Genomic DNA, 8,073 nt, shown 5'->3' on the forward strand with positions numbered 1-8,073 from the left:
GGTGGGAATTTAAAGTATCCAATTTGTTTTGTTTATGTGCAGCATTTCTATATCAAGTTGCCCCTGTAAAATGTTAAATAATTGCCTTAAATCTTTACATGATCTTGTCAAATTCATAGGAATCCTAATTAGATGACTTTGTTGAAAGAAAATTTTGGAGTTTGGAGGTAGAACTTGAAAAATAGAGGATTTAGAGAAAGAGGCTACTTGTGTTATTTCTCACTTCTCGCTTTTTTTGGGCATCATCTAAACTCAAAGACATTACCATATTTATACTAGTGGCACCTCGTAAACCATTGGCTAGGATTTTGCCAATTCTAATCTAATGGTTACAAATGACTCATTAGAATTTTCTACATAATTACAAACCTCTCTACACATTCTAGAATACTCTATGGATTACTCTAGAATAAGATTCTAGATAAAATTTCTCTAGAACATACTAGGCTCTTATTTAGATAAGATGTTTCTAGAAGTTGGGCTTTACTTGAACAACTAAGGCCCAAACACTAATAGCCCAAAATCAAGTTTATATTTCAACACCCCCTCCCCCCCCCCCCCCTCCCCATCTTTAAACTTGATTTTGTTACTCCAATCAAACTTCTCAATTTGACAAAATCTTCTTACTTGAGAGGCTTGATGAAGATATCGGCTACTTGATTGTAAAACTTCACGTACTCTAGTTGTACATCCTTTTTGGCTATGCACTATTTAATGTAATGATAATGCGTATCAATGTGCTTACTTCGATCATGGAAGAGTGGGCTCTTGGCCAAAGCTATTGCTGACTTATTATCCACACAAATCTTGGTTGGTTCTTCTTGTGGACAATCCAACTCCTTTAACAAGTTTAAGAGCCAAATTGCATGTCAAACACATGAATTAACAGCGACATACTCCGCTTCACATGTGGAAAGAGTGACAATTGGCTGCTTCTTTGACATCCATGTGAAGGCAGTGTCTCCCATGCAGAACACGAAGCCACTTGTGCTTTTGCGATCATCCATATCTCCACCCCAATCGCTATCGCTATATCCTACAAGTTTGTAATTATCAGAAATAGAGTAGTACAAACCAAAGTTTATTGTACCTTTAAGATAGCGAAGAATTCTTTTTGTTGCCTTTAAATGAGTTGTTGTTGGATTCTCCATGTATCGGCTGATGACTCCAACTGCATAGAGAATATCTGACCTTCTACACATCAAATATCATAAACTTCCAACCAAGCTCTTAAAGAGTGTAGGATCCACTCTTTCTCCTTGCTCGTGCTTTGATAGCTTGATTCCACATTCCATTGGTGTGCTGACTGGATTAGAGTCATCCATCTTGAACTTCTTAAGCACCTCCTTAGCACAGCCTTCTTGAATGATTAGGATGCCTTTGTCTTTTTGCTTTACTTCAATGCCGAGGTAGTAATACAGAGCCCAATGTCGATCATCTCGAACTACTTCATCATTTCTTTCTTAAACTCGTTAAACATGCTTGAATTGCTACCTGTGAAGATCAAGTCATCTACATACAAGCACACAATCAAGATATCACCATTTTGGATTTTGATGTAGAGTGCATGCTCATATGGACACTTAATAAAATTTCTTTCGTGGAGGTACTTGTCAATTCGAGCATTCCATGCTCTTGGTGCTTGTTTCAACCCATAGAGTGCCTTCTTTAACTTTAAAACCTTATCTTATTTTCCTTTGACTTTGTAGCCTTGTGGTTGCTCAATGTAGACTTCTTCTTCAAGGACTCCATTTAGAAGGCCGATTTCACATCCATTTGATGTATCCTCCAACTATTTTGAGTTGCCAATGAAATAATTAGTCTAACAGTTTCTAGTCGAGCAAGGGGAGCAAATACCTCGTCATAGTTGATGCCATTTCTTTGACTGTAGCCTTTCACCACCAATCTTGCCTTGTATCTTTCAACTTCTCCTTTGGCATTTTTCTTGGCTTTGTACACCCATTTCACACCGATCACCTTGTGCCCTTTTGAAAGTGTAGCTAGCTCCCACGTGTCATTCTTTTTTATTGCCTTTATCTCTTCTTCCATGGCATTTTTCCAATTCTTGTTTTCTACTGCCTCTTCGAAGTTCATGGGCTCGCAATCAGCAAAGAGATAAAAAAGAGTAGGATTGTCTTGATTTTCAGTTACCTCATAAAGTTCTTGTAAGCTCCTAAAGCATGGAACTCTTTCATTTGAGCTTTCATCTTCTTGAGAACTTGTAGCTGTTGAAGCTGGTGAGGTAGTAGGCTCCTCTCTTGCTTGCTCTATCCTTGGTTGTTTCTTGCCATCTTCTTCAAAGTATGGAAAGAAGTTGTAGTCTTCTTCATGTAATCTCCAATCCCACTCTCCTTCTCCATCAACTACAACATCTCGACTGATTATTGTCTTTCTAGTATTAGGATTGTAGAGCTTTGTAACCTTTAGAGTTGGTGTCATAACCAATGAAGATGTACTTCTCACTTTTGTCATCAGCTTGCTTCTCTTCTCATCAAGTATATGCACATGAGCCATGCTTCCAAAGACTCTTAGATGGGAGATACCAAGTTTCCTTCCACTCCATGCTTCTTGTGGTGTTTTTTCCAACACGCTTCTTGTTGGGGATCAGTTGGATAAATAGACTACACATGCAACCACTTCTGCCTAAAACTCCTTTGGTAATCTCTTGCTTTTGAGCATACTCCTCGCCATGTCGAGGATTGTCCTATTCTTCCTTTCGGCCACTCCATTCTGTTGGGGGGATCTTGGCAACGTTAAAGACCGTTGAATTCCATGATCTTCACAATACTTTTGGAATTCATTTGATGTGGACTTTCCTCCATGGTCGGATCTTATGGCTTTGATCACAAGGCCACTTTCCTTCTTAATAAGGGCTTTGAACTTCTGGAAATTCTCGAACACCTCTGATTTCTCCTTCAAAATATATACCCATGTTTTTCTTGAAAATTCATCAATGAAGAGAAGCAAATAGTTACTCTTACCAAGTGAGCTTGGCTTTATCGGACCGCACACATCCGTATGTATGAGTTCCAATGGCTTTTGAGCTCTTGAGTTTGACTCCTTTGGAAAGCTTTTCTTAAATTGCTTCCCAAGTATACATCCTTCGCATACTTGATTGGAATGATGAATGCAAGGTAATCCTCTTACCATTTTCTTCTTGGACAACAGCTCTAGACCTCCAAAGTTAAGATGCCCAAATCGAAGATGCCAAAGCCAAGATTCATCTTTGTAACATGCCTTGAGACATTTAGCAACATCGTTTTGAATGTTTAGCACGAACATTCTATTTCTTGACATTAGCACCTTAGCTGTCAAGTTACTTGCATTGTCTCTTAGAGAAAGGTTATTATTTCTTAAGTGGATATCATAACCTTTCTCTAAGAGTTGTCCCAGGCTTAAGATATTGCTCTTCATATTTGGCACGTAATAAACATTTGAAATGAATTGGTTCTCTCCATTCTTTAATAGGATGAAAATATTACCTTTGCCTTTCACTGCTATCTTGGATTCATCCCCAAAGGACACATTACCGCTCACAGATTCATTGAGCTCCATGAACATTCTTCTTCTTCCACATATATGATTGTTTGCACCGATATCTAGGTACCATCTATTGTCTTCGCCTTTTTCATTGTCCTTGTAAGCCAGCAACAAAGTACCATCTTCTTGACTTCTTTCTTCAATGTAGTTGGCCTTCTCTTCGACTCTATTATTGCTAGGAGTTTTACATTCGGAAGCATAATGACCAAATTTTTCACAGTTATAACACTTCACATGTGACTTGCCATACCTTGATTTTGAATTGCCTCTCCCACAGCCTCTTGTTGAGTTTCCTTCTTTTTGAAAGTTGTTGTGAACATCATTAGATCTCCAACCTCATCCATATCCTTGTCCATGACCTTGTCCTCAACCACGACCTCATCCTTGTTGGCTTTGATCATTGTGACCGTTTTCTTCTTTAGTTGGATCAACTCGGGTCTTGAGTAGTTGCTCCATGATCCCTTCCTTCTTCTTTTTCTTTTCTTCATAAGCTTGCAACGAACCTAAAAGTTGCTCTATTGTCATGGCTTCCAAGTCTTTTGTTTCTTCATGATGGCTACAATATGTTCAAACTTTGGATCTAACGATCTAAGTATTTTCTCCATAATTTTTACATCGTCTAACTTTTCACCATTTCTCTTTAGTTGATTGGTCACAGTCAAGACTCTAGAGAAGTAGTCAGACATGACTTCTCCCTCTTTCATATGCAAAGTTTCAAACTCAGCTGAGGGGTTTAGAGCTTCTCCCGTGCTTCCTTAGCCGATTTTGCTTCCAAAATCTTCTCAAAAGCATCATCATCTAATCCTTGATAGATTAAATAGAAAGCCTTCTTATCTCTCTTTCTTAAGTCTCTTAAACTATCCCTTTGAGTTTGAGATAGACTATCCTCATTCTCCAGCTCGGTGTGACCTTTCTCTACTATCTCCCACACGTCTTAGGCACCGAGGAGAGCCTTCATCCTGATGCTCCAGTTGTTGTAGTTGGTCTTGTTGAGTATTGGGACTTGGAAGGGAACCATATCACTATTTGCCATCTCTCTAGGAAAGGATCTTCAAGCTCTGATACCAATTTGTTGAAAGAAAATTTTGGAGTTTGGAGGTAAAACTTGAAAAATAGAGGATTTAGAAAAGGAGGCTACTTGTTTTATTTCTCACTTCTTGCCTTTTTTGGGCATCATCTAAACTCAAAGACATTACCCATATTTATACTAGTGGAACCTCATAAACCATTGGCTAGGATTTTGCCAATTCTAATCTAATGGTTACAAATGACTCACTAGAATTTTCTACATAATTACAAACCTCTCCACACATTCTAGAATACTTTATGGATTATTCTAGAATAAGCTTCTAGATGAAATTTCTCTAGAACACACTAGGCTCTTATTTAGATAAGATGTTTCTAGAAGTTGGGGTTTACTTGAACAACTAAGGCCCAAACACTAATAGCCCAAAATCAAGTTTATATTTTAACAAGCTTTTCTAGTGTTAGCATGACAAGGTTGATTGTTCCTCTATTTGTCAGCTTTATCCATTTTCGTTTTTTGATTTGTTGCGACTAATAACGTAATGACAAGGAAATTAATTCATCCTTAAAATATTGTATCGATTTTTCTTGTAGGTAGATAGCAATAAAGATGGGCATCTGACACTGACAGAGATGATCGATAACCCATATGTTTTCTACAGTGTTATTTTCAGTGAACAAAAAAAAAGAAAAAAAGAAAAAAAAAAAAGAGAACAAGCAATGCATAAAGAAGACTTTCCGTCGTCTGTTACCTATATTAAAAAAAAAAAAAAAAAAGCTCAGGTATGTTGCTTAAATATTTTTACCGGTTATTTGAAGTTAAAATAAAATTAAATTGGTTTAAAAAAAAAAAAAAAAGAACAAGCGATGCATAATGATGCCTATGCGTCGCCTGTTACCAATATCTTAAAAAAAAAATAACTTAGTTATGTTACTCTAATATTTTCCCTGGTTATTTGTAGTTGACATAAAATTAGATTGATTAAAAGAACCAAAAAAAGAAAGAAACAGGCAACCTATAATGAAGCTTGTGCGTCGCCTATTACTAATATCTTAACTATTGATAACAAAAAAAAAAAAAAAAAAAACAGCTCAGTTATATTGCTTAAATATTTTCACTGGTTATTTGAAGTTGAAATAAAATTAGATTGATTAAAAAAAAAGGATAAGTGATATCTGTGCGTTGCCTATTACCAATATCTTTCTTAAAAAAATAAAAAATAAAAAATAAAAAGCTTTGTTAAGTTTCTTAAATATTTTCACTATTTATTTGAAGTTGAAAGAAAATCAAATTGATTAAATATATATATATATATATGAGAACAGGCGACATGTAATGAAAAGTCTGCATCGCATGTTCATTTTATCTTAAAAAAATAAAAAAAATCAGCTCAAGTATATTGCTTATATATTTTTACTGGTTATTTGAAGTTGAAAGAAATTATATTGATTTTAAAAATAAAGAATAAAAGGCAACAGGTGACGTGTAATAAAGCGTCTGCATCACCTGTTCATATGATCAAAAAATAAAATAAAAGAAAAAATATCAGCTTAGTTATATTGCTTAAATATTTTCACTGATTATTTGAAGTTGTAAGAAAATCATCAGATTGATTAAAAAAAATAATAATAAGGTACAAGCGACTCGGAATGAAACTAATGCACCGCCTGTTCCCTTTAGAATGGGTCGCCTTAAATTATCTAGCGATCCATATATCATTTAATGCGTCACTTGTTATTTCAAAATAAAATAAAATAAAATAATCTATTATAAATTTTAAATTCAAATAAACTATCATTGATACCCAAAAACCTAAAAGTTTATCTCGTTGAACATACTTAGGTCAAGCAATTGGACTATAAGTCCTTGTTGCATTAGATCAATTTATAATTGGTATACCCTATCTCAAATTAGGTCGTGAGAGATGTGTTTTTGTGTTTCGTGTATACACATATATGTGAATAATTGAAAAGAACATTGATAAAACTGTTTTATGTTTTTAGATCAATGGAATTGATGTTCATTAGAATGTTACGTGAAAATATTTGTAGATGAAATTTCAAAAAACTAATTAAAGCTTAAAAATAAATTTTAAATACTAGGGTATAAGGCAACTCTTTTAAATGCAACTGCGCCACCTCCTCTTAAAATTTTGGAGACATAACAGGAACATTTATGAGAGTTACATATTTTAAAAGCAAATGCAAATTTTAAACTCAAATAAAGTACAAAATCCTATTTAAAGGGTGAAAAAACATAAATAAAAGAGCAGGTAACTTTATTTGAAGACAATGCATCGTACTTCAAAAAATTTTATTTTAAAGAATTAAAAAAAAAGACGACTCTAAAAATTGTTATTGCATCACAGTTTATTTAAATGGATTGCCTGTTTTGCCATTTTCTGAAAAAATTTTGCGCATATTAAAATTTTAGCGGGCCTTTGAATACCATTTCTTTTCACAAAATAGATGTTAGTACACTACCTAATAGATGTTAGAATTGGAAGCAATCTCAAACAGACTTGAAGAGTGAGATATTTCAGGTTTAAGTTTCCATTTGCCTACGTTGCTGTCTGGAAGCTAGATTTCTCTGTGTCGCCCTTGTGGTTAGCTTGGCTTCTTCTTTCTTCATCTCCATGGTTTCGTTGAGTTTCTTTTTTCTTTATGATTGGCTGTGACATGTGGTGGGATGGATTATTTTTTACTTATTTTTTTTTTCATTATAACCGGAGGTTAAGTTCCTTGGATTTTCTTAATCTTGCTTTTGTCGATAATTTGTTTGTGATATTTTTTTACATTGTTCTGCTTAGATTGGCAGGGAAATGGATAAATTGTGGATAACAAAAGATAGAATCTCAAGCGATTTTGCTAAGGGGGTGAATGAATTTTTGAAATTTAGCATGGAGAATACCAATGATTGTAATGCCATACGGTGTCCTTGCATGCAATGTGGGAATATGAAAATCCATGCTATTAGGGATATTAAAGGCCATATATATTGGAATGGGTTTGATGTCAACTATCGACGATGGATTTGGCATGGTGAGTCATGTGCTAACAGTATGTTGATGAGATGGGGTTTACATGTGTTAACTTTAATAAAATTAGATATAAATCTGACCCATTCATCATGGCTTCACAAGTTCAACAAATCTTTTATGTTGAATATCAACTTGATTCGAGATGGTCTTTGTTTTAACTCTACCACAAACATTGTACTTTTGTTGAAGAAGAATTGGTTGAAGAAGATGTTCCTGGCAATACTACGATGGCTCACAATCCATTTGCCATACAATTGCCAAGTGTTGATGAAAATGATAATGAATATGAATGTGAGAATGACTATGTTCGTAATGACTGTAAGAAGATATGGATAAACAATATCTTCTAAATAAATTGATACGTATATTTATGACATTTATTATTATTCATTAAATTTTTTTTGATCCACTTCATTATGTGTTTTCCACTTTTAATTAAGAGAAATGTGCCTCGCCAAATCTTAAG

Source organism: Ziziphus jujuba, chromosome 10 (genome assembly GCF_031755915.1).
Source record: "Ziziphus jujuba cultivar Dongzao chromosome 10, ASM3175591v1".
Taxonomy (NCBI): Eukaryota; Viridiplantae; Streptophyta; class Magnoliopsida; order Rosales; family Rhamnaceae; genus Ziziphus; species Ziziphus jujuba.